The sequence below is a fragment of the Lissotriton vulgaris genome, chromosome 10, assembly GCF_964263255.1.
Source record: "Lissotriton vulgaris chromosome 10, aLisVul1.2, whole genome shotgun sequence".
Classification (NCBI taxonomy): Eukaryota; Metazoa; Chordata; class Amphibia; order Caudata; family Salamandridae; genus Lissotriton; species Lissotriton vulgaris.
In genome coordinates, this window is record NC_141698.1 from 748415577 (window position 1) to 748442952 (window position 27376).

General features: G+C 52.9%; 1 long non-coding RNA gene across 2 annotated transcripts in view; it reads right to left on the reverse strand.

Annotated features, from left to right (window-relative positions):
* Positions 1-27376, reverse strand: part of LOC147688742 (uncharacterized) — a 194131-nt gene that overhangs the window by 162020 nt on the left and 4735 nt on the right. The gene's annotated exons all lie outside the window — the stretch shown is intronic.

Consider the following 27376-nt stretch of genomic DNA (forward strand, 5'->3'; position numbering starts at 1 on the left):
CCTGGAAAGACAATGGCGCCGTAATTACAGCCTGGCAGACAAATCCAACTACAAAACTGCCCTCGCTATCTACAAAAGAGCAATAACTACCGAGAAAAGTCACTACTTTATCACTCAGATCAATCAGGCAAAAAATTCATCAGGAGAATTATTCAGGGTAGTCACCACCTTATCCAACCCCCCGACGCCGCCCTTAGAGACTTCTCAATCACTGACCGATGCCTTGGCCAGTTTCTTCGAGGAAAAAGTCAGCTCCATTTTCCAGACTTTTTCGCGATCTACCCCTCCACAATCCGTGACTTCTTCCTCCACTAGCAATCCACCAACTTTTTTATCTTTTAACCCTGTAGATAAAGATCATATTCAACGTCTAGTAGCTAGCACCAAATCTGGCTCCCCTCTGGACCCTTGTCCCCCTTCCATTCTCAACCGCATACCGGAAGCAATTTCCCCTTCACTATCCACAATATGTAATGCCATGTTCGCTACGGGAACTTATCCTTCAGTCTGGAAAGAAGCGATCATAAAACCATTGCTGAAAAAACCCATGCTAGACCCTCTTCTTCCAGCAAGTTATAGACCTATCGCTTGTCTCCCATTTCCAGCAAAGATTTTTGAAAAATCCATGAACCTGCAGCTGTCAAAATACATAAATGACAACAACCTGTTAGACGACACGCAGTTCGGTTTTAGGCAGGGACACGGGACTGAGACGGCACTACTGAAAGCCGCGGACGAAATTAGAACAACTATGGACAAGGGAGGATCAGCTGTCTTGATACTCCTAGATCTCTCCGCTGCATTTGACACGGTCGATCATATCACTTTGATCGACCGTGTCGCAGCCCTGGGAATAGGAGGAACAGCCAAAGACCTGATTGCTTCATTTCTTGCCAACCGGCCACAGACTGTCAAAATGGGTAACTACACCTCCCAGACCTTCTCTCTCCCCTGTGGAGTCCCACAAGGTTCCTCGCTAAGTCCGACGCTTTTTAATATCTATGTATCGGACTTGGCGAGGGTGATAAAATCCTATGGCATTGCACTGACCACATACGCCGATGACACGCAATTAGTGCTATCGGTACATGATAACGGAGCTGTCGTAGCAGCCAACTTCCAGGAGGGTATGAAGGCAATAAGCTCCTGGATGTCATCAAATTGCCTCAAGCTTAACTCTGATAAAACGGAGGTGATGACATTCGGGAGCTTGAAACCAGCATGGTCCCCACAATGGTGGCCACCGGAGCTGGGATCCCCCCCCGAACCGGTGACTAAGGTTCGTAACTTGGGAGTTATCTTCGATAACAAACTGACCTTCCACCACCACGCCAATGCCGTGACATCATCTGCATTCTTTATACTCAAAAGAATCAAGAAACTTCTTCCATATCTACCTCAGTCAGCTGGCAAAACTCTCATTAGTACTCTTGTGTTCTCAAAAACGGACTACTGCAACTCTCTGCTTCTTAATGCGCAGGAAGGAGTTCTTAACAAATTCCAGACCGTCCAAAACGCGGCTGCAAGAATTTTACTTTCAATCCCCAAGTTCACTTCAGTATCCCACCGCATCAAAGAGCTCCATTGGCTCCCAATCAGGAACCGAATAAAATTCAAGGCTCTTTGTATAGCTTACAAGACCCTTAATTATCCAGGCCCTAAGTTCCTAAAAATAGCTCTTCATCCTCTAGAGCATCGCAGAACACTTCGATCCTCTACTACTTGCATGCTGTCGGTCCCTCGGACAAAAAAAGCCACTTGGGGAGACAGGTGCTTTACTACAGCTACGGCCAAATTATGGAATGCCCTCCCACTGCATATCAAAACTGCCCCCACTCTCATCAAATTCCGAAAGAGCCTCAAGACATGGCTTTTCTCCTCTGTCTAACTTCCCTCAAAGAGCAAGGAGTTCTCTGATCACTAGCGCCGAGACACCCGTATGGGTATTTGCGCGCTTTAAAAATAGCAAAAAATAAATAAATAAAATAAATAAAATATTGGCCTTGGTGTCCCCATGTAGATCCCCCAGGAAGTCAACCAAGTTATCCTCCACCCCCATGGCCGTCATGGATTGCCACAATTTCCCTCGATTGACACAGTCAAAAGCGGAGGAAAGATCTATGAAGGCCATGTAGATTGTACCTTGGCAGGCGATTGTATCTTCCCCAGGATCATATACAAGTTAAGGCATTGGGCCAGGGTAGACCGCCCTGGGCGAAACCCGTATTGTATGTCCGAGATGATCTTATTCTCTGCCGCCCAGGAGGATAATCTTCCCAATCTTCCCAGGGCTTTATAGCCCTCCAAGAACAGGTTACAGTTCACAAGCGAAGTCTCCTGGAAACAAATCACAGGGAATTGTGTGAGGAACTGCATCCAAATAGGGTCCTGAAATTTTCCCGTCAGTCCTGCTATGTTCCATGATAGAACATTATACAAATCTGCACTTGCAATCTTCCCTTGATCTAAAACTGGTAAAAGTGACTGCTGCTGAATGCTGGACTCTCCATAGACTGGGCACCTCATCTCCCATAGGAAAGCAAGGGGACCCCTGTTGATATGATAACTCACCGGTGGGCTCTGAATTCACAGTTAGTCAGTCGCACTCGTCCAACCTCGATAGAGCTGAAAATGTGTTAGATAGTTCTACCGGAATAACCGGATGGTACCCAATCGATAGGGATAACCCCCCTGAGATAATAAGTGACTCCCACCCATAATCTCACTGGGTTTTTGAAACACCCTATCACATGGAGTGCTTGTATTTGAGCATCTTGTATAATCAGCCTTGTAGAAAAAGCCCAGTGGGAGAACCTGAATACCAGAAGCACGTTGTATATGGGTATGGTGAGCCTCCTGAAAAATTCTATCCACCAGGGAAGGGCTATTAAAATTCACAACGATACAATCAACCTCTACGGATTTCCTCGAACTCCCTATCCAACCCACATGACGCACCATGATGATATTGCGTTCAACCACTGGGCCCAAAGAAGTGTTATTCGACAACCAGTGAGTAACCTTGTTTTTGAGTTGAGTAAAGTTCTCATTGGACCCTGGTGAGAATGGAGGAATATTACCCACAATTATTACAAGGGGTGTAGATTGGGGTGGGAGATTAATAACCTCTAGGTGCTGTGCGGTATTTGTTGGATGAACCTGTCCCTCTTCAGATGGAATTCCTTTACTTTGGGAAGCTGGACCCTGGGGATGAATAGATGTAGGCACATTAGGGGCCTGTCTTTCTCTTGAAACATCAACCCGCCCCCCCCTAGGACTTTAGAGGCCACGTTTTTGCCACAGGACTGGACTCCACTGGCCGGCCAGGGTAATAGAACAGGCCCAGGCATACGTGTGGTACCAGGAGCCGTGTTATCACTAGACATCTCTGAAACCACGGATTGGGTAATTTGGGTGGGTGGTGCAGACTTTTTGTGGTCTGCTAGAGCTTTCTCTATTGAGTTGAGCGTATCCAAGATGGGACTCAACTTTGTATCCAACATACAACTCATGGATGCTATAAAAATCTTCCATAATTGCCGGTTGGACTGTATTTGCTACTGGCAGTGCAGATGCCAAGATCTTAGAGGCTAGCTTTGAGGATATGTTTGGTTTAGTTTTTTTTAGCTTGACTTCCCAAGGGCTTCGATTTTCTTTTTGTGCTCCCAGATGACTTTTGAGCCACCCTAGATTGTTGTGGTGGGTCAACATTGGTATGAATTTCTTAGGACTTATGATTATTAATGCCACCAATCCCTATCATATGTATAGAAGCACCATTCTCCTTATCAACAATAGTGATAACAGGGGAAAGTGGCCTATGTGGGATCACCCCAGAAGTTCCTTGCAAGGGAGATGAAGCTTCATTGGGCTGTGAGTCAGTATCCAACACAAGAGACAAGGGTAAACTAGGAGTTTCCATAACAGCTTCCCTTAGGGGGCTGTTAGAACCAACCATACGGGAAGTTAGGCCATGTAAAGGAGATCTAGAGAGGCGCCTGTTCACTAATTTGATCTCTTTATCTATAACGGAGGCCGCTCTCATTAAAAAAGCATCCATAATTGTAACATTAGCCCTAGTTACAGGTTTTGACCCATCTTGACTAACTTTAGTCTTCCGCCTCCCCATTGTGCAATACCCAAATGAACCCCCAAAAATAGAGGCAGCAGTATCAACACCGCACCTGGTTCACTGGTTAAAAGAAAAGAAACAGTAACAACCTGAAAGACCGTTACGCAGTCATGCCATTCAACAGAGAGAGCATATGGAAGCCTGTTTAAATAATACTGCCTCCACAATAAAATGCTGCGCCTACAAACTTCTCCAAAAGGGCCGCCAGCCCGGGCACAGACGGGCCCACCCTTGGCCCGGGCTTTGCCCGCGCACGTCCAGCGCTGCGGAGTTCCGGCGCGGCTATAAAAGGTCCGCCGTCGCCGCGTCACCCAGCACCCGATGACCAGGGGCAGCTGTGAATTGTAGTTTTGATTGTTGGCCGTTCCCCTCACGGCTTAATGGCAGTGTGCCAGAGCAACCGGGAGACAAGTGTTGGCCGTTCCCCTCACGGCACCTGGATACAAAGACAAGCGCGTCCTGTGCTGCAGAGTTCCGGTTCGGCTTTAAAGGTCCGCCGTTGCTGTGTCCGCGTCACCCAGCGCCCGATGACCAGGGAATTGTAGTTTTGATCATTGACCGTTCCCCTCATGGCTTCGTGGCGAGGGACTGATGGTGCGGGTCGGCTGTTCCCCTCACGGCTTAATGGCAGTGTGGCAGAGCAACCTGGAGACAAGTGTTGGCCGTTCCCCTCACGGCACATGCTCCCTCAAAACTGTGCTTTCTAGCATCAGGACGTTATATTGTTTTTGCTTTTCTTTTAAAGTCTGATTTTCTGAATTTTTTATGTTCAGAAGAGATTCCTTCCACTCAATTTCCTCCTCAAATTGTTTCATTAGGTGGATCACTGCTTCTTTTTCAATCTCCAAGGGTGGGTCTCCTCGCCCTGGACTTGTATCTTTGACGCCCCCTCAATACTGTGTTTTCTAGCATCAGGACGTCATATTCTTTTTGCTCTGAATGAAAAGTATTCAATCCGCCCAGCTGGATCAGCAAAACTCTTGATATGCAGATTGCACATAATTCTTGGCAGCAGGTAGATTAACCCGCTGAGCTATCTTTTGAATGGACACAGACCGGGGAGGCTTCCAGCAGCATAAGGAAATTATTAATTATGAGCCTGAAAAGCAGTACATTCATCTGAAGTGGTGAACACGTGTGACTAATGGAAAGCCGGCAGGCGGGGATGGGATGGAGAGCACTTCAAAGTAAAGATAGAACTGGGGCAAAGAAGAGATGCGAATCCTGTTTGGTGTGCCGCTCCAAGGTGACACCCAAATTATAAATAAGCAAAATAGGGTGGGAGGAGTACCCGGAAAATCAAATCACAACAATCATGATCAGCAAACAAAACACAATAGCACAATATTTAAAATATTTTACACAGTCTGTGCTAGGTTGCTGCAAAATCATGCAGTGGCTGAGATAAAACAGATTCTTACAAAATATAGTACATAGTATAGAAATAGGTAATCAGACTGTATCTAATGCAAATATTTTTATAAGTGTCTCCATGGTTCTAGAACTTAGCAGATAACACCCCTATAATAAATCTTAAAAACAATAAATCTTTGCCACCAAGAACTTTAAGCGGAGCCACTGGAATTAAGCGCCAGGAGAAGACTAAATTATGTGGCAAGAAAAGGTAAAATGTGCAGTGCAATGCAGCACATTTTGTGGTTAGCATTACTTAATTATTTTATCATTTTAACTCCTGGTAACACTTTCAGGGGAAATATTTCACCTCATTAGTACCAGTTGAACCCCCACATACAGCAATAAACAAGTACAAGATTTCCAGTCGATTTTTGCAAGGAGCCTTCCACTGCTCCGGAACACTTTCTCACATTTTAGGTTTAAAGCATTTTATTGGTACAACACAAAAAGAAAGGAGACAAGCATCCATAGCAAATAAAGTGTCATGTCACCGCGGCTAGCGCCGCACTTCTGGCGTTAGTTTCTCCAAATGGCGTTTCAGCTGAGGACTAGACCGCAGCGACATATAATGATAAGCAGTTTTGCAGTTAACATAACAATCCCCCCTTCAAACTTCCCCCTCAACTCCCCAACCCCCATCCACTCACCCCTCCCCCCCCCATCGTCCAGTGCGCAGGCCAATCCCATGCCATCTTCCTCGGCCATTCTTCAATATAGGGCTGTAGCGCAGTGTTTATCAAGAAGTCGGATCTAAAGGTGTCGTAAGCCTTAGGAGGCGGAGGTATCTTGGGCAGGTGATTTCCCTGAATTCAGTGAGCAGAAGGGACAGGAACGGCTGCCAGAGATCATCGAATTGTTCTATGTCCCCTGCCACTGTAAGTGACATTTTCTCCATTCCTAACACATGCCACAGTCTGTGGAGCCACCCGGTGACAGAGGGAAGCGTGGTGGTGTGCGCCAGTGTAGAAGAATGTTCTGTATAGCCAAGCCTAATGCGATGGCTATCTGTCTGCCTCTGCGAGATCTAAGGGGATATCTCAGCCTATTCGGGAGCCCTAGTAATATGTATGCTGGAAAGCGCGGCAGTTCGGTGTCGAAATGTGAGTCAATGTCATCTATTACTTCTTTCCAGTAGGATTCTAAGAGTGGACAGTCCCATAAAATATGTGTCAATGTGCCCACCTGCCCACATCCCCTCCAGCAAGTGCTATCTTTATGGTGGTCCATTTCATGTACTCGTTCCGGGGTATAATACCAGTAGGTTGAAACCTTGGTCATTGTTTCAGTGAGTCCCATGTGGTATGCTGAATTTCTTGCCCTATATGATATCTGCTCCCATTCCTTGTGGCTCAGTGTCCTGCCTAGCTCCCTCTCCCAACGCTCCCTCCCGGGATTGTAGAAGTGTGAAGAAGGCGGTTGCAGTAGCTTATAGAGATCAGTAATTAGTTTTGCATCCGACGTGCGGGATCAGAGCCACTTCTCATAAGGGAGCAATCGTCTGTCAGCCGCCTCCCGCACCTGTGGGTGCAACGTCCAGTGGCGAACCTGCATGTAACGGAGCCATTCAGTCTCCGGGAGTGAGTACTCCTGTCTAAAGCGTGTGAAGGGAATGACCCCCTCCGTGTCGTACACATGGCACAGTGCTCGGCACCCGGCATCTCGCCAGTGGGCAAAGGCCCCTCTCTCCATCCCCGGGGTAAAGTCCGGGTTGTCGACCAGCGGCGTGAGTGGTGATGGGAATTAAGTAAGATTATGAACTATGTTGGTGGCATCCCAAACCCTTAGGGGCACCCTGGTGACGAAAGAAGCATATAAATTTGCGGGTGGATGAGCTCGGCGCAGGAATGGCACCTCCTGCAGGGGCCCGGCCCGCCACCGCCTGGTCCTGGAAAAGCCAGTGCTTGTCCGATTCCCACCTACTTCACTCCACCAGGTAGCGCAGCTGTGCCGCTTGAAAGAACTTACGGAGGTCTGGTATCCCCAGGCCCCCAGCCTCTGGGGCCAGCATGGAGAGCGTCCTTCTCATTCTGGGTTTTTTGCCCCGCCAAATAAAGCGTGCAAGGTCTGCTTGCGTTTGTTGGATCCACCCCGTGGGTGGCTGGAGCGGTAAGGCCCGGAATAAGTACAAAATCTGGGGTAAGACCGTCATTTTGACTGCAGCTATTCTGCCCAGCCAAAGAAAGAGTGCTGCGTGTCCACCATCCCAGTTCCTCTCGGATCTTTGTGATCAAGGTGGTGTAACTGCCACCATGGCCGATAGGGTGGGGGCCAGCTGGATCCCTAAATAAGGTACCAGATCCGACGACCAGAGCATCGGGAACAGGCCCTGCAGATAAGATCTAGTGGCCGGCGCAAGCGACAAGTCCAAGGAGACAGACTTCCCCACATTCATCTTGAAGCCTGCTACCGCGGCAAAGGAGTCCATCTCCTCCATGTATGCCGGAAGGGAAGTCCGGGGGCTATCCAGCGACATAATAACGTCATCCGCATAGAGGCTTATGGTGTGAGTGAAGCCCCCAAGCCTCACCCCCGTTGCCGCAGTGTTCGTACGTATTCGCTGGGCAAAGGGCGAATAACAGGGGCGAGAGTGGTCATCCCTGCCTAGTGCCCCTTTCGATGTCAAAACTCCGTGAGCTGTATCCGTTCACTCGTACTGTCGCCGTCGGGAACTTATAGCAATTAAAAATCATGGAACGGAATTTCTCGCCTATACATACTTTCAGCAAGACCTGTTCTAGATAGGGCCAGTGTACCCGGTCAAACCCCTTTTCGGCATCCACCGCCAACATCATTTGCTCTCCGGGGATTCGGGAAGCCTTCTCAATGAGATGAACTATCCTCTTTGTGTTATCCACCGTCTGCAGCCCGGGGGACGAATCCCGCCTGATCTGGTTCTATAAGGCCCGGCAGATGGGGAGCTAATCGGGCCGCAAGCATCCCGGTGTATAGCTTGAGATCTACATTCAAAAGGGATATCGGCCTGTACGAGCCGCATAGCGTTGGATCCTTCCTGGGTTTAGGGATAACCGGAAGAGAGGCTCGCAGGAGGTCTGGTGGAATGGCACCGGGGTTCGCGAACGAGTTGAACAGACGGGTGAGGAGTGGGGCCAATGATGTGCAGAATGTTTTATAGAAAAGAGATGTGTATCCGTCCGGTCCTGGAGCCTTACCGTGCTTGAGCTTGGCAATGGCGGAAATCACCTCCTCGATCCAGATATCTCTGTCTAGGTGTTCTGCCTGCGAGGGGGCCAAGGAAGGAAGGGCGACCGAGGCCAGGTATGCCTCTGTCGCCTGCTCGTCCGGGGGTCCCCAGCGTAAAGATTGGCATAAAACTTGCGAAAGGTTTCAGCAAATCGGGCATCATCCGTGGCCTTCGTCCCCCTGGAGTCGAAGACCCCCTTCACCATCTGTCGTTGGTGCGTCACCCTTAGTCGTCTCGCCAACAACCGGCCACAGTTGTCTCCCCCAGTGTAGTAGGTATGGCGAAGTCGCAGCGCGGCGTACTCCGCGCGGTCCATATCCAGGGCCGTCAGGAGTTTCCTCGCCACCGTGAGTTGCCTCCAGATTCGAGGAGCCCCCGTCCGGCGGTGTATGTGTTCAAGTTCGCGGGCCCGTTGGGTAAGTTTGTCCCTCTTACTCTGCCGTTCTTTATTTTCAGCCGAGGAGATGGACAGAAACTCCCCCCTAAGCACAGCCTTAAAAGCCGCCCATTGTGTCGCCAGAGAGGTGTCAGAGTTATCATTGTGGGACAGATAGTCCTTAATAGTGTCCGTGATGTGTTTCACCACTGCTTTCCTGTGCAATAAGGTATCTCTGAGGCGCCAAACCCTGGGAGGACGGGACACCAGCGGTAGACAGAGTGTGGTGGACACCGGGGCATGGTCCAACAGGGAGATTACTCCCATCTCCGTTGTCGAGGCCAGAGCTCGTACTGGGGCGATGACCAAAAGATGGTACAGCCTCGCATACGTTTTGTGTGCGTGGGAGTCATATGAATACCCCCTTTCAGTGGGATGTTCGCACCTCCAAAGATCATAGAGGTCCACCTCCGCCATCTGCGCCTTACATCCGGCCAAGAACTCTCCAGCTTGCGGGAAACGTTGTGCGGACCTTTCGAGGGACGAGTCAAAGACCATGTTAAAGTCACCACCAATGACAACATGCCTGTCTTGCGTGGCCGTGAGATCTACCAGCGCTGACCGTAAGAAGCGTTCCTGCTGTTCATTAGGGCTATACAGGGTCCCAATCGTGAAGGCGATACCCCCAATCCCAAACCCATAAGCCAGCAGCCTGCCTTTGTGTTCTGCATGTTTGTGGAGGACCTCCCCCCTAAAGTGTGGGGCTACCAGAATCGCTACTCCGGCGGTCTTAGTGTTGCTGGAAGAGAAAAATTGTGTCGGGAATTTATGTGAGCGGAGCCTATGGCAGTCGCGGGGCAGTAAGTGGGTTTCCTGAAGGAGACAAATATCTGCCTGGGTGCTCTCTAATAGGGACAACACCGCCTGTCTCTTGATCAGGTTATTCAGACCCATGACATTAAGGGTTATAATCTTAAGGGTCGTGGGCGGCATGTGGGACGGTGGAAATGAATGCGTAGAGTTCCTGCCTGAGCGGGACAGGGCCCGTGAGCACTTCTCGGGCGATGGAGCCTTGTGTCATGCACTGGACGACCCACCCTCCCCTCCCCGTTCCCTCATCCCCAACTATAACTCCCTGGGCCCTCCCCCCCCCAACCCTTCCCCTCCTGACCAAAACTCAAAACAACCCCAACATCCCTTCCCTCCCTTCCCCCCTTCCTTTAACAAGTTCCAGAACCAACCTCATAGTCCAGTCCTCAAAGGACAAGTCTGTGGTAAGTTACTGAAGTGGACGTCCAGCCACTACACTCCCGCCCGCCACCCCCATCCTCCCCGAACCCTCAAACCTGCATTGTGAAAAGGCTGTGTGGATCTCCCCCCGGAGTCATCTTAGGCTATCAGCGCAACATCATTCGAGGCTGTGTCCCTGGCCGCCTCCCGTACTGCATTGTCCATTCCGGCCCGAATGGTAGGTGAATCTGGTCGAGCAGAAGAGGCAGAAGACCGGCGTCCCGAGATTCTCTGCCAGCCGTCTCTGGTGGCGCGCCTTCGACGTGGTGTGTGTGCTTCTTCGTCCGTCGCGGTAATTCCCAATACCCCGCATGTGTCCTGGAGGGAGCGGAGCTGGTGCAGGCTGCCGTTCCACCGGAAGATAAGCCGGAAGGGATGTCCCCAGAAATATTGTGTCCCATGGTCTCTCAAAAAGTCAGTCGCTATTTTAAATGTTCTGCGTTTCTGGAGCGTGATAGCTGATAAGTCCTGGAAGAGAGCAACAGGGTGCTCTCGAAATTGCAATGTCTGCTGTTTCCTTGCTTCACGGAAGATTCGCTCCTTGAGCGGGAAGTCCGGCAGGAAAGCCAGGATGTCAGGTGGCGGCGCTGAGGCCTGACGCGCCATGCCCACTCTATGCGCCCTGTCTATTCTGATGGGAAAGTCCTCTGGTTCACCCAGTATCTCCCTGAACATGCTTTGCAGGTACTCAGCAGTGTCCTCCCCTTCTTCTTTGGATGGCACTCTCCAGACCCGGATGTTGTTCCGGCGGGACCGGTTTTCGAGGTCTTCATTGTGTGCCTGGAGGTCCAATTGTTGATCTCTCAAGCGGAGCACCTCCTGCTGCAGTTGTCTGATCTCTTCATGCCTCGAATGTCCTGCTCCTTCCATGGTAGCCACTCTTTCACCTAGGCTATCGACCTCTCTCCGTACTTCTCCGACTTCTCCGGCTACCTCCTGCTTCAGCGTCTGGAAGTCTTCTCGCAGGGAACTGAAGAGAGATTCCAGGAAGTACCTGGTGACTGGTGGTTCCCTCCCCTCCGCCTCCAGCGGGCTTCTCGAGGGGCCCGGCGAGTGCTGCCCTTTGTCTTGTTTCGTTGTTCCCCTGTTCAACATTTCGGGCAATGTCCGTTCCCCTTTCTTGTTCCCTTTGTTGCCAGCCATTGTGGAGGCGGACAGTGCTTAAGCGAGCCCTTTCGGGTATCTGGCCCGTTGCGATAGTCAGCAATGTGCAGGGGCCGCTTCTGGCCGGGGGGACCGCCTCTCCCGACTACGATGTTCAGCCTTCCTCCCTTGGCGGGCGCAATGGACTGTCCTTCTCCGCCGCAGTTCTCCAGATGTAAATGTAAATGTAAATGTAAATGTGTTTCGATTTATATAGCGCACTATAACCCAGGGGTCTCTAGGCGCTTGCTTAGGGAACCCGTCCTGGTATTCCCCTGTGAGATATCCCGGCAGGGTATCCACAAGGTGAAAGCCAGGCATCCCGCCGCGAGGGGCCGTAGTGGAGAATAAGCAAGCTATTGCCCAGAGTCGCAGAGTGTGAACCCGTGAGTCGAGAGGGCACCGGAGCGAGAATTGTCGACTCCCTGGAATTTTGAGCCCGAGACCCGCCGAGCCGGGAATTGAACCCTGGTCCACGGCCGATCTCAGCTTCCGGGTCTGCTGCCTCTAACCCCTGAGCCACACTTCTCGGAGAACATTCATAGGTCGGTGGCCAGCGCCAGCCTCAGTCCGGTCACGGTGTGGATCGTCCCAACTGATGTGGCCCGGTTTCGCCACCTACCCCGTAACACAGACCGCTATCACTGTCATCTCCGTCACTGGGCCCGCCTTTTATGCTACTGTCTGGCAAGTCCCGTTCCCGGCACTTGGTGATTCACCGGTCCGGCTGCGACCTTCCTTGGCCGATTCCGCTGTTTTAAGAGGCTGTGCAGGCTCTATCCAGGCCCCAGTTTCTTCTCTACTTCCGGGCTGCGCCCTCCTAGCATCGTGTTACTGGACCCCTTTCAGGCCCCAGGCCGCATCAGTAGGCCGCCATTGCTCCCTTCGTCATGGGCATCCCAGGGGCGCGTCCATCCACCGGCCCTTATCGTTATCGGCCTCGCAGCTTCGCTGTCCCCGCTGTCTGCTGGTGTCGCCTCGGCGTGCCCAACACGCCCCAACCGACCACCTCGGGCACCTGTGTCCGTCTCTCCAGGCCTGGAGTCACTCCCGGCAACACCACTGCTCCTCGTGTCAGCGTAATCAGGGAAGGCTCTATCGTGGGGACTCTGTCATCTGATCGCTTCACACTCCAGTCTTGGATCCTGGCGAGCCCCTCCTCTGATGTGGCTCGGGCTCCCAGCCAGTCCCGAGGCTCCCCAGGCCCAAACTAGGCCACACGATCCGGCATCCGCCACGTGGCTCACAGTGGAGGGGAGGGGGCCGACTGCACACCTCCTGCATCTTAGGCCGCGTCTCTCAGCGGCCGTCTCCGGTCAATGGCCCTTCCGCCTTCAATGCCTTACTGCCACCAGAGGTCCGGCTGGGCCTGTAGGGGCCTGGCGTTCACTTGTATCCTCCGGCGCAAGGCCGGCTGCTCTCCCGGCCGCTCTCCAAAGAGGCCTTGCTGCCTTGGCGGATCCGATTCGGGGCCTACTCCCTCCGCAGGCCGCTTTGAAGTCGCCCCTGGGAACCGGCCTCCGCTGTTCTCCCTGTCGCTGCCGGTGTCTCTCCTTCCCCCTGTCGGCGGCCGTTCCCGTCGCCTCTTAGTCTGAGGCAGGGGCTCGTGCCGCCCCGTACGTAGGCCGTGTCCCCGGCCTTGCGTAGGAACCCCCGCTGGCTGAAATGTTCCGGCGGCGGCCGTATCCGGGCGTCCCTCCGTCTCGGGGCGTTTTGCCTGTGGTTCCACCGAAGTCTTGCCCCCACTGTCGGGCAGTTTGCAGCACTCGGTTCTGCCCCGGGCCGGGTCTTGATGCCTCTCATTCCCCCAACGGGCCTCGGTTCTTGGCTCCGCCTTCGCTCCGCTCCGGCTGCCGTCGCTCTTCGGAGCCCCGTCACAGCGATCTCCGCGTTGGATGTGGGCTCAGCGACGGACTGTTGGTTGCTTCTCCGTTTTCGCTGCGGTTTCACTGTGGATCCGGGGGAGATCTGCGCGGAATCCCGGCTTAGGGGTTCAGGTTCGAGGGAGCTCGCGGAGAGTGCGACCGCTCACCTCGCCATCTTGGCCACGCCCCTCCTTTGTCACATTTTAAGTAACTTTTGTTCCGTTTGAGGTAGAATCAAATATTTTTTGTTAAAATCTGCAGATTACGCAGAAGATGATGCATTATGTAGCAGATGCGGTAAACCCATAATTATGCAGAAATGCTGCTGCTGCAGTAACTCATAATTCCAGTATTCCTGGCTTTAAGTGACTCAATCAATTAACATCTGGTAAGAAGGCTTGCTTTTCCTTTAACTCTCTGCACTACCACCACACCCTTGTCTACAGGCAGGGGCACCGCAAAGTCAGAATTAATCATTATGGGGCAGTTTTGGGGTGAAAGCTGAGTCCATGGGGTGGCAGGGAGGCCAGCAGGGTTGCATTCAAATGCAGAGCACTGCTCCTCTTGACCCTTGGGGCCTCACAGCAATGGCCCATGACAAAAAGGAAAGGAGCAAGATTCCCTTATATTGTCAAAGTGATGGCCCAAAATGAGAGGACAGTGTGGGGACTCATTTTTAGAAATGGTCAGAAACAGCTGCCCCAGAGAAATACCCCAAGAAAGGGGACAAAATAAGGTGCCTTTTTAAAATAAAAAATAATAAAAAAAGGCCATTCATTCCTGCAGCAGATATTGCTGCCAGGTGTGTAAGTGGCCACTGCTTCTCAATTATGGATAGCTTACCATGAAAAAGTAGAGTGGGACCATTTTCCTTGCTAGAATTAGATCCTAGGTCACCCTTTGTGCTTTTTATCTCAAAGGGGAAGAAAGAGTCATTGGTGCTACAGGTACAGTGGCACCAAGGCCCATGATTATAAGGAGCCAACTAAACCCCTAATATGGCTGGTTTAGGATCCTTTCTTGCTTGAATAAGGGTCCACTGCATGTAGTGTGAAGGGCTCCCTGCTGTGGATCGTTGGGTGTAGACCGCTATGCCAGAGTCATTTCACAGCATGCGGAGAGCCTCCCCGGTCCCTTGACGGCTGTGTTACGTATGCTGTTTGTACGTGGGGAGAGCCTGGAGGTCTGGCTCATGCTTGTTGCTTAGGGCCTGAGACTTCTCTCGAATTGCTGTGACCGCCGCCCCCTGCTGTGAGGGCACTACGAGAAGGAGCGGAGCTCCAGGACTTGCTGCCCAGATGAGGTTTTGGGGCTGACTACTTAAATCATCAGCGCAATGCTCTGAAGCTGATGATATGAATCTACTTGTTATCTATCTGGAGCTGCAATCATTACACGGGTAGGAGCATACTCAATGTAATGTGGGTCTTTTCAGCAGGCTAGACTATGAACCGAAAGGTAGGACATGTCACTGGCTAGTGGGTGGGGGCTCCCCCACGTACTGACCTTGATCCTAGATCTAGGGACTAGAGGCCTGAAGGCAAGAACAATAGGTTGTCCCACAATCTACAGACTTAGGCTAGCAGGTGGACAGAGCCTTGAATTGAACTATGTTGATGGCCCATGGGGAAAAAAACGAATCTGTCTGTAATAACCGCTGATCTCAAGTACCATTTGCTGTTACCCTGTGGAGCTGTCCTATGCAGCTATAGAGGAGTCTGACCATGGTTCACCCCCACGGCTGTCACCTACCCAGCCGGACATCAGACATTGTTTTTAACGGTGCTTCACGGTCGTCTATCTTTCACTTTGACTGCTTGATTCCCCTGAAGTCCCTTCCCCCATCTGGTCTGCCTGATGCAATCTGCATTCCTTTTCCCCTGTTTACCTTTCCCTCCCTCTACCTTCCAATCCACATAAGACAGACTCTGATCCCCGAATCATGGAAGGGGGCGGAAATAGTAACCATTTACAAAAAAGGAGACCGTTACAATCCTGGTAATTACAGACCTATAAGTTTAATAGATATATTACAAAAAATCTTTGCCAGACATATTTTAAACCGCCTTTTAGATTGGGTAGAGGAAACTAGAATCCTCTCAAAATATCAAGCAGGTTTTAGAATTAGGACAAGTACTGTAGATCAGGTACATAGGTTCATGTGTATTTGTTGGAAGTATGTCCAAATAAAGAAGTGCAGTATATATGTAGCATTCATGGATCTACGCTCAGCGTTTGATCTCGTCCCCCGCTCACTGTTATGGAATACCTTAGGGCAAATGGGCGTCCCGGAAGAACTGCTGTCTAACCTCATAAAACTTCATACAGACAATTTTGCAAAAATAAGATGGGGAAGAAATGGTGAACTCACCCAAGCCATCCCAGTCAGACGGGGGGTACGACAAGGGTGAGTGCTGGCCCCGACCCTTTTTTCTTTATTTGTAAATGATATCCCCCCTTTTCTGGCACAGTGTAACCATGATTCCCCTAAATTATGCAATGAGGTAATTACAGCGCTGCTTTTCGCAGACGATACCATTTTAATATCCCAAACTCCCAAAGGTTTACAAAACTTAATAAATCAATTTGATAGTTATTGCGAAAAGAAGGGGCTAGAAATTAATTCAAGTAAAACTAAATACATGGCCATTAACCCTCCAAAATCTTTTAAGAAAAATCTGGCTCTAAACAACACAAGACTTGAATACGTGGAATCATTTGATTACCTGGGCTTAGCGTTGTGGGGGCCGTTGTGGAGATTAAGCAAGCTATTGCCAAGAGATGCAGAGTGGGACTCCATGATTGGAATAGGCACTGAGGCGAGAATTATCAGGTCCGTGGAATTTTGAGCCCAAGACCCGCCGAGGTGGGGAATTGAACCCTGGTCCCGGGCTAGACCTCTGCATCAGGGTCTGCCGCTCTAATCATTGAGCCACACTTCTCCATCTGAGAAGGTGCTGAGTGATGCTTTGGTGGTGCTGAGTGGTGCTGTGATGGTGCTGAGTGATGCTGTGGTGGTGCTGAGTGGTGCTGTGGTGGTGCTGAGTGATGCTGCGGTGGTTCTGAGTGGTGCTGAGTGATGCTGTGGTGGTGCTGAGATGCTGTGGTGGTGCTGAGTGATGCTGTGGTGGTGCTGAGTTCAAGTTCAGTAATTTGTATAGCGCACTACTCACCCAGAGGGTCTCAAGGCGCTTGGGGGAGGGAGGGTGCATTATTTATCAAATAGCCAGGTTTTAAGCTGCTTTCTGAAGGAGAGGTGGTTCTGTGTAAGGCGGAGGAGAGTGGGGAGAGAGTTCCAGGTTTTGGCCGCTAAGAAGGAAAAGGATCTTCCTCCCATGGTGACTTTATTGATGCGCGGAATTGCGGCGAGGGCTTGATTGGATGAACGCAGTTGGCGGGTGGGTGTGTAGAAGGACAGTCGTTTGTTGAGGCATTCGAGTCCTAGGTCGTAGAGGGCCTTGTGTGCGTGGGTGAGGAGACGGAACGTTATTCTCTTGTTGACGGGAAGCCAGTGGAGATCTTTCAGGTGACCGGAAATGTGAGCTTGACGGGGATGTCCAGTATGAGTCTGGCTGAGGCGTTTTGGATGCGTTGGAGTTTTTTCTGTAGTTTGGCTGTGGTTCTGGCGTAAAGGGTGTTTTCATAATCTAGTCGGCTAGTGACTAGTGCGTGGGTGACTGTCTTTCTTGTTTTGGTGGGGATCCAGCGGAAGATTTTTTTGAGCATGCGTAGGATGTTGAAGCAAGATGATGAAACGGCGTTGACTTGTTTGGTCATCGAGAGGGAGGAGTCTAGGATGACGCCCAGGTTCCGTGCGTGATCTGTAGGTATGGGTGCTGTGCCCAGTGCTGGTGGCCACCATGAGTCGTCCCATGCAGAGGGGGACGATCCTAAGATGAGGACTTCCGTTTTGTCCGAGTTTAGTTTTAAACGGCTGTTCTTCATCCATTCGGATACTTCTTTCATTCCTTCGTGTAGGTTGGTTTTGGCGGTGTTGGGGTCTTTGGTGAGGGAGAGGATTAGTTGGGTGTCGTCAGCGTAGGAGATGATGTTGAGGTTGTGTTGTCGTGCGATGGTTGCGAGGGGACTCATGTATACGTTGAAGAGGGTGGGACTGAGTGATGATCCTTGTGGTACGCCGCAGATGACTTCGGTGGCCTCTGATCTAAAAGGGGGGAGGCGGACTCTCTGGGTTCTTCCGGCGAGGAACGAGATGATCCATTCTAACGCTTTTCCTTGAATTCCGACGTTGCTGAGGCGTTGTATGAGGGTGTTATGACAGACTGTGTCGAAGGCGGCGGAGAGGTCAAGTAGGATGAGGGCAGCTGTTTCTCCATGGTCCAGTAGCGTTCGGATGTCGTCTGTAGCTGCGATGAGGGCGGTTTCGGTGCTGTGTTTGGCTCGAAAGCCGGACTGTGAGGGGGTTGAGTGAATTGTTGGATTCAAGGAAGGCGGCGAGCTGACTATTCACGGCTTTCTCGATGACTTTGGCAGGGAAGGGGAGGAGCGAGATGGGGCGGTAGTTCTTTAGTTCAGAGGGGTCCGCTGTGGGTTTCTTCAGAAGGGCACCGAGTTCGGCATGTTTCCAGCTTTCTGGGAAGGTGGCGGAGTTGAAGGAGCAGTTGATGACATCGCGGAGATGGGGTGCGATGATGGAGTTTGCTTTGTTGAAGATGTGGTGGGGGCATGGGTCAGTTGGTGAGCCTGAGTGGATGGAGTTCATCAGACGGATGGTGTCTTCAGTAGTGATTGGGTTCCAGGCGCAAAGGTTGTGAGAGATCCGTTTTGGTTCGAAGGTGGTTGGAGTGGGTTGTTCTTCGGAAAAGTTTTCAAAGCTGTTGCGAATGTCGGCGATTTTGTTGTGGAAGAAAGAGGATAAAGAGTCGCAGAGGTCTTGGGAGGGAGTGATGTCGTTGGTGCCGGCGGTGGGGTTGGTAAATTCTTTGACGATGTCGAATAGTTCCTTGCTGTTGTGGGCGTTGTTGTCGAGTCGATCCTTTTTTTTTTTTTTTAAATATATTTTTATTGCAGGAATCAGTAAATCGTTACATAATCGACCAGCATTATAGCACAAGCAAAATCAATGAGACACAACCCTCCGTCCCCCCGCCGTAAGTATCTTACACAGCCATTCAGCCCACAACCCTGGGGTCGGGCGGCGAAATTCAATGGGGGCTCAGAAGGATGTCGAAGCTGGTCCGGATGATCCACTGTCCGTCATCTGCTTTTCCAAACAAGCCTATAAACCCAAAAAGAAAAACCCCACCCTCAAAACACTACAAACCAAAGAAAACCCTACCCAACCCCGCCATCAGCGCACGGTAACAACCTCAACAGGATCTGCCAAGGGACCCATGGGGAAAACAACAGATCTGAAAAGTGCAATCATTTATCGGGACATGGGGCGAGCTGCTTCCTCATCTTCAGAGTCGCTGGGGGCGCAATAATCCCTGAGGGCCTGCACTAACGTCTCCCACTCCAGCGCTGCCTCCTGCGCCTTCTCATTACGCTGCCTCCAAGCTAGCTGGTATCTCAGCGTGCTCTCCCCCGCCGCCCACTTCAGAAGTTCGCTGTGCCACCGGCTTCCTGTCGGACCAACTTGTGCCTTCCAGTTCCTGGTCACCTCTCGTTTAGCCAGGAGTAGCCCTAAATCGATGAACTTGCTGGATATTTTATTCTTGGGGGTATGAGGGAACCAGTGTAGGAGTCCCACCGCCGCGTCAAACGATAAGGATCTCCCCGTCACTTCCTCCAGGGTCTTCCCCACTTCTACCCAATAGGATGACAATCCCGGGCAGGCCCACAGCATGTGGAGAAGGTCCGCCTCCTTGGCCGGGCACCTGGGGCAGTCCGCCGAATTCGTAGCGAAATATCGCCGGATTTTCACCGGGGTCAGATATGCTCTATGGAGCACGTAATAGTGGACCAGTTGAAAGCGGGCGTGGCGTGTGCCCTTCCAGGCTCGCCGCACCAGCTGGGACCAGGTCGTCTCCGGGATCTCCTTGCCAATGTCCTCCTCCCAACGGTTTCTCAGAGTAGTGAGGGGAGCCAGCCCCTCATTGATCAGTCTGCCGTAAAGGCAAGTGACCGCCTTCACCGTGCCCGCAGACATCATCACGTATTGGCACACCGGAGATAAAGTGGGTTCCTCCTGCCCGCGTCTCCAGTGCGCCTGGATCGCTCGGACAAGGGCCGAGTGCAGCAGAAAGTCGCCGCGGGGGATCTCGAAGCGATCAATGAGCTCCTGAAAGGGCAAGAGCGTCCCGTCCTCGTATAGGTCCCCCACAAGCTGTAAGCCGGCGTCCTCCCAGTTCGCCAACCGTGACCAATCGCCACCATGGGGCAAAGCCGTCAGCATCCCCAGAGGTATTTCGGGCGCATACGGTGTTCTCAGGTGGCCCCGGGCGTGAGCTCGGTTCCAACACAGGCGAACGGTCCGCTCCTCCATCGACAGGTCCTGCAAGGCCAAACGTTGTCGCAGCGCTATGAAGGATAGAACATGCCTGGCCATACCCGTTCCCCTTCTGTCTTCCGGGCCCCGGAATTCCCGGGCGATCTCCTGGGTGAAGGTCTGGAGCTGCGCCGCTAAATAATACTTTTCAAAGTCCGGCACCGCAAGCCCACCTTCATCCTTCGGCCTCATCAGGGTCTTGAGGGCCACCCGCCGGCGGCCCGAGCCCCAGAGGAATCCGACTATCATAGATCGTAATAGTCGAAACGTAGCCGGCGGGACCCAGATCGGGAGTGTCCGGAAATAATATAACAACCGGGGAAGCACCACCATTTTAAGCAAAGCGATCCGCCCTGCTACCGAGAGCGGTAGCGTGGCCCAGAAGTCCATACAGCCTCGAAGTGCTCGAGTGCCACGGGCAATGTTCCCATCCAGGAGGTCAGATGGCTCATGATAGACGTACACCCCCAGGTACTTAAAGCAGTTGGGTTCCCATCTAATCTCCCTACTTAGAGTAGGGGTAGGAGTGCCCCTGCGAACCGGGAAAAGACAGGTCTTAGTCCAATTCACCCGGAGGCCCGAGACCTCCCCAAACTCCGTGAGCGCCGCCGCAGCGCCATGCAGGGCGGCGAGCGGGTCCTCTAGGAAGAGCAGCAGGTCGTCTGCATACAGCGAAATCTAGTACGGGCCCGAAGGAGTCCATAGGCCCGTATAATGGGCACCCGACCGGAGATGCAGCGCAAGGGGCTCCACCGCCAGCGCAAAGAGAAGTGGGGATAACGAACATCCCTGCCTCGTGCCCCGTTCCACCGGATATTGTGAGGAAATCAGCGGTCCCGCCCGTACTCTGGCCGATGCAGAGGCATACAGGACCGTGGTCCATCTGATGAAGCCCTCACCGAGGCCGAACCTCCGTAGCACAGTGCAAAGGTAGTCCCATTCCAGGCTATCAAAAGCCTTCTCTAGGTCTACCGATAAGACAACCGGGCACGGGGCGTCCACAAGCGGCTCCCCCAGCAAGCGGAACAACCTGCGAATGTTCATGGTCGTGTTACGCCTGGGGATAAAGCCAGCCTGGTCCTCATGCACCAGGGAGCTCATGTGTCCCAGCAGCCTCGAGGCCAAGATGCTGCTCAGTATTTTATAGTCAACCGTCAGCATTGATAAGGGACGGTAAGACCCCGGGTCGGATGAGTCCCTTCCGGGCTTGAGGAGTGGAACCACCAACGCCTCGCACATCGAGCCCGGGAGTCGCCCGAGCCTCTTCGCCTCTCTGTATACTATCAATAACCTAGGGGCTAGGAGGTCAGCATAAGCTGCATAGAACTCCACAGGAAGGCCGTCCAGGCCCGGGGTCTTATTCCTCGCCATCTTTTTAATGGCGCTACGGACCTCTCCCAGTTCTATGTCGGACCCCAGGGCTTTCGCCACGTCCTGCTCCACTGTTCGGAGCTCCAGAGGCCGTAGATAATTATCAAGCAGGTCAGGGTCTCGGGCAGAGCGACTGCGATACAAACGTTCGTAATATTGCCGGTAGCAGCTCAGAATCTCAGGCTGAGTGTACACCTCGGTTCCGTCTGCCTTGCGCATGGATGTCGTCAATGAGGACTGCCGCGTAGGGTTGGCCAGCCATGCCAGCAACGCGCTCGACCTATCCCCCTCTGCGATGGACCGAACCGTATAGGCCTTGTAGTCAAAACAACGAAGCCGTTCGACCTCCGCCGCCACCGCCTCCTTCGCCTCCGCCGTGCGTACCTGTAATTCAGGGCGCCCGGGGCGGCGAATTTCCAGCTCGCGGAGTTTCCGGTCCGCTGCATCTAGGTCGGCGAGGATAATTCGCCTCATGCCGACCTTTTTAGAAATACAGTATCCCCTCACCACCACCTTAAAAGCGTCCCACTCTAACGCTCTCGAGCTCGCGGTGCCGCCGTTGGACGCAAAGTACTCTGAGATCTTATCACCTAGGTCCGCCCTGAAAACACTGTCCTCGAGGATCTCGGGCCGTAATTTCCAGGTGGGCACCGCAGGCGCCCCGGGAAACCAACGAAGGTCCAGCAGGAGGGGGTTGTGGTCCGATATCGTCCTGGTCAAATATTCAGACCGGACCGCTGCCGAAACCAGTTCGGGCGAGCCAAGAAATCCGTCCAGTCTAACGTGCAACTCATGGAGGCTCGAAAAGTAGGAATAGTCCCTAGACCTGGGGTGTTGCGCCCTCCAGATATCCGTTAGACCCCAGTGAGTCTGCCAGTCCCTACGACCCTTAGCCATGCGACGAACCGGAGAATCGGGAAGGGGTGGATGCGAGCGGTCAGCATCTACATCCACCACTGAGTTGAAATCTCCACCGAGCAGGAGGGGCCCGGAGAAGAAGTGGGCCAACGAGCCCGACAACCTGGAAAGGAAGGCAGTCTGGTCTATATTAGGAGCGTACACACAGCAAACGTTTAGGTCTCGCCCTCCCAAAGTGCCCGAAATGGCCACATAACGCCCCTCTGGATCTATCACTGTTTTCGTGACCTGGAAGGGAACCCCAGCTCTAACCCAAATCAGCGCCCCTCTGGCATACGCGGAGTATGAAGTGCAAAAGACCTGCCCCCTCCATCTACGCTGTAGCGCCGCCCCTTCCGCCTTGTTCAGATGAGTCTCCTGCAGCAGCGCCATTTGTACCCCCCTACGCACTAAATAAGCGTGGACTTTGTGACGCCTGGACATAGTATGAAGCCCCCGCACGTTCCAAGTAACACATTTCAGATTAGCAACATCAGCCATTGTCCCATATCGTACTCGCAAAGCCTCCCCATCTGGGTCCCAACAAAGAAAGGACTTCAATCATCCCAGCACTGATGGCGGCCATTTTCCCCAACCAAAACTTAACAACCCAAGTATGAACCAAACCCCTATCCACCCTCCCCAGAACAGGACCCAAATAGCACCATCTAGTTCCCATCCAAACCATACCCTCCAACAACCCACTATCCCCTACTAATCCTGCGGTCGCCACCGTAGGAAGGCCTTAAGGGCCAGGTGCGGGCTGGGCGGAGGCAGTGGGCCCTCGACGCTCAGGCCACCAGGACTAGAGCAAGCCCAAAACAGTGCCAAAAACCCTCGGGGCAAAAACAGGGCACCCCACCCTCCCTACCCCGGGAGTCAGCATCAATTGTCGGCACCCGCCACCCCCCTGCCGGGCCCCCTCCCAAAATGAAGTAGCTCACCCCGTTACCCCTGTCCATCCAGAAGGTCGTCCACCGATTTCGGTGTGATCACCGGTGTATGGACGCTATCAGTCACCGATTCCTCGGAGTCCGTTGGTGCCCCCTCGTCACCAGGGTCCGCTTCCTCCTCAATGGCATCGTCCGGTGAGCCAGACAGCGCAGATAACACCTCCAGCACTCCCTTCCGCTCCGTCGAATTCTCTGCAGTTGAGGGCCCCCCTGAGCGGCCACGGCGACTCCGAATCCTCTTGGACCGCCGTCTCTGCTCTGGCTCCGCCGCCTGCTGAGATGAGGAGCCGAAGCCATCTTTCCCTGCTCTATAGAGTTCCAGCCAGTTACAGACATCCTCTGGGGTATCGAAGAATTGAGTTTTGTCATCGACAATTATGCGGAGCCTTGCAGGATATAGGAGCGAGTACTGGATGCCCTCGCTCCTGAGCTCGCGCTTGACCGCCAGGAAGGAAAACCGTCTGCGTTGAGTTTCATAAGTGTAATCCGGGAAGATGTTCACCTGGCTGTTCGCCACTTTGAAGGGACCATTATGTCTGGCGGCATTGAGGATAAGGTCTCTGTCCCTAAAGTGCAATAACCGTGCCACCACCGGTCTCGGGGCACGTCTCTGCTGTGGTGGCCTCGCCGGGACTCTATGGGCACGCTCCAGGGTGTAGAAGGAGGATAGACCCTCCGGGGCCACTGTGTCACGGAGCCAGGCCTCCAAGTATGCCACCATGTCGCCATCCTCAATCTTTTCCGGCAGGCCCACCACACGAATGTTGTTCCTCCTGTTACGGCCTTCCGCATCCTCCGCTCTCTGCTCCAGGGCCGTAATCCGGGATAGAGCATCCTTCATAGTCGCAGCCAAGGTTCGCTGCGCCGGCTCCAAGGTTTTCACCGAGCTCTCTACTTCCTTGACCCGGTCCGAAAGTTTGCCTTGGTCCGCTCTGAGGAGACCTAGGCTCGTCGCTACCTGGGCAATGTCCTGCTGGAGGGCCGAGCGCGTGGTCGCTATCGCCTCTAAGACGCGGTCAAATTGCTGTTGCATCGATGCACCACCAGAACTCTCTGGGTCCCCACGTTCCTCTTTGTCCTGGGTCTCCGAGTCTGATGCGGCTGGGGTTGTCCCCTTGGCTCCTCTAGGTTTCCCCATGTCGCCGGGAGCACTCCGTGTGGGCCCAGGAGCAGGCGTCTCCGAGTGCCGGCGCCGATTATGACTCTCCCGATTGCAGGGCCTCAGGTCGAGTGCCGGAGATCCCCGTCTCCAGGGCCTGTTGGATCTTCTCAGCTTCGGCTCGCGCCACCACCCCGTCGTCCGAGGGCACCGAGGAGGAGGCGGAGACAATCGTCGCCAGGTCGGGCAGGCCCGCACGGCCGATAAAGTCCCGGGGTGAGGGTCACCAACTCCACCGGACGATTTGCGGCGCCAGAGGGTTGCGCCTCCCATGGAAGTGGGTCTGCCAGGAAAAGGTAGCCAAGTGCGGTGTAGGGAGTGGGGTCACCGCCGGGACCTCCAGACATTCGTGTGCGGGATCCACTATAGCGTGGGCATCCACCCATCCGCCCATCCGAGTACAATCCTCGTTGAAAGAGACCGATCTGACCGATGTCCAGATCGCATATCACTGGGAGATGGCAGAGCAGGGGGTGTGCCACCGCTGGTGATGTTCCTCCAGTCTAATGGATCCGGCCAAGGGGACAATGAAGTCCGGGCGCCATGTTGGGTCGCACTCCGCAACTCCGCAAACTTCGATTTTCCGCCGGGTCACCACTCGTGCAGACCGCGCCAAGGGCCCCGGCAGGTCTCCGTCGGGCCGATCAGCAGACTGCGGGGGCTGGGGTGCCCTGCAGCCTCCGATTTACAGGATAATCACGGGCTCAGTCCCGGAGCCGAGCTCTCAGGCGACCATCGCCATCGGCGCCCAAGCCACGCCCCCTTTGTCGAGTCGATCCTTGAATGCTGATTTCTTGGTGGATCGGATCAATTGGTGGCGTTTGTGGATGGCGTCCTTGAAGGTGTTCAGGTTGTCAGAGGTTGGGTTTTTTCTCCAGGTTTTCTCGAGGGTACGACATAACTTCTTGGATTTCTTAAGGTCATCGTTGAACCAGGGTGCCTTTTTGCTACCTTGTTTGGTCTGGTGGTTTTTCAAGGGTGCTAATGCGTCAGCGCTGTGGGTGATCCATTGTGTGAGTTTGATGGCAGCTTGGTTTGGGTCCGATGATATTGCGGGGGTGTAGGTTTAGCGATGTGAGGAGTTGGTCGGTGTTGATTTTGTTCCAGTTTCTTCGAGGAATAGGTTGTGGGGGGATGTGGGTCGTGGTCTTTTTGTAGCTGAAGTGAACACAGTTGTGGTCTGTCCAATGGAGAGCTGTAGTGTGATCGAAAGAGATGTGTTTGCTGGAGGTGAATATAGGGTCGAGCGTGTGTCCGGCAAGGTGGGTGGGGGTGTCAACAAGTTGTTTGAGTCCGAGATTGGCCAGGTTGTCCAGAAGGGTGGTGGTGTTGCTGTCGTTTTTCTTTTCCAGGTGGAAGTTGAGGTCTCCCAGTAGAATGTAGTCCTCGGAGGGGAGGGCGTTTGGGCTGATGAAGTCAGTGATGTCTTCGATGAATTGTGTGCGGGTTCCTGGTGGTCTGTAGACGAGGGTGCCTCTAAGTGTGGTCCTGGGGTCGGTGTGGATCTGGAAGTGGAGGTGTTCGGCGGTCGCGAGGTTATCATCGGAGCTGGTCATGATTCGGATGGTGTTCTTATGGACGATGGCGATGCCTCCTCCTGTTTGGTTGGTGCGGTCTTTTCGGATGATCTTGTAAGTGTCTGGGATGGCTATGGCGATGTCGGGTGCTGATGAGGGGTTCATCCAAGTTTCTGTAAGGAAGGCGATATCCGGCGATGTGGTGTCGAGTAGGTCCCAGAGTTCAGTGGCGTGTTTGTGGACCGAGCGGGTGTTCAGCAGGATGCACTTCAGGTGGTTAGATTCGGAGCTGTTTTTTGAGGAGGGGGAATTGGTGTGGTTCCTGATGCAGGTGAACTTGCAGGATTGGCAGGTGAAGGGTCCATGGGTGTGTCCTGGGGTAGCTTTGCAGCATTGTGGTGTGCGTCCGGGGTTAAGGGCAGAGAGGGTATCCGCGTCGTACATTATGCGGGTGGAGTGGGGTTTGCGTGGACCAGGGGGTCTGGCGCTGGGCGCGGTCCAGGCGCAGACGGGCGTAGACGGACTTACCTTTGGCGCACCTTCGGCGCGCATGGGGCGCGACCGCTGCGCGTGAACGATGCGCGTAAAAGCATCTGTCATATGTAGATAGTAGAGGGGGAGGGGCGAGGGAGGCTCAGCTGGGAGGCGGGCGGGCTGAAGAGGACGGGCTTCCAGGCACAACAACAACAAAATGGCAGCGAAAACGAAAGTACACACAGGCACAAAGACAGATGAGAAAGCGCCACAGTGAAATGATTTGCTAATCAGGTAAAGCAATAACACATAAATAGCATTTCAACAGCGTAACATTTAAGTACAGAGCTAAAGTCGGCAAAAACGCGCAGAAAATCACTTTTAAACTATGCAATGCTGATCGCGCTACAGCAATTATGAGGACAGGGGCCAGCCGAATTGAAAAGCAGCAGGTCAGGGTAGGATCGCAGCACAACTATACCAATCAGAGCAGGGAGCGTGGGGGAGCGACCGCTACCAACAGCGTCGGGACGGTCACAGCGCTTCCGAGTACGGGAGCGGGCTATGGAGTCAGTGGGAGGGAGGCTCAGCTGGGAGGCGGGGCGGGCTGTAGAGGACGGGCTTCCAGGCACAACAACAACAAAATGGCAGCGAAAACGAAAGTACACACTGGCACAAAGACAGTTGAGATATTGACACAATGTGTGGAAAAGCGCAACAGTGAAACGATTTGCTAATCAGGTAAAGCAATAACACATAAATAGCATTTCAACAGCGTAAAATTTAAGTACAGAGCTAAAGTCGGCAAAAACACGCAGAAAATCACTTTTAAACTATGCAATGCTGATCGCGCTACAGCGATTATGAGGACAGGGGCCAGCCGAATTGAAAAGCAGCAGGTCAGGGTAGGATCGCAGCACAACGATACCAATCAGAGCAGGGAGCGTGGGGGGAGCGACCGCTACCAACAGCGTAATGTGGTGGCTGTAATTTATTCGAAGTTACTTAGTGGAAAAGGTTATCTCTAATCTGATTTATTGTTGCCCATTATCCGGGTATGTGACAAGCAGAACAATGGACATTGTTTTTAATATCTGGCCTAGAGAACACTTTACCTCTCTTTTTATCCT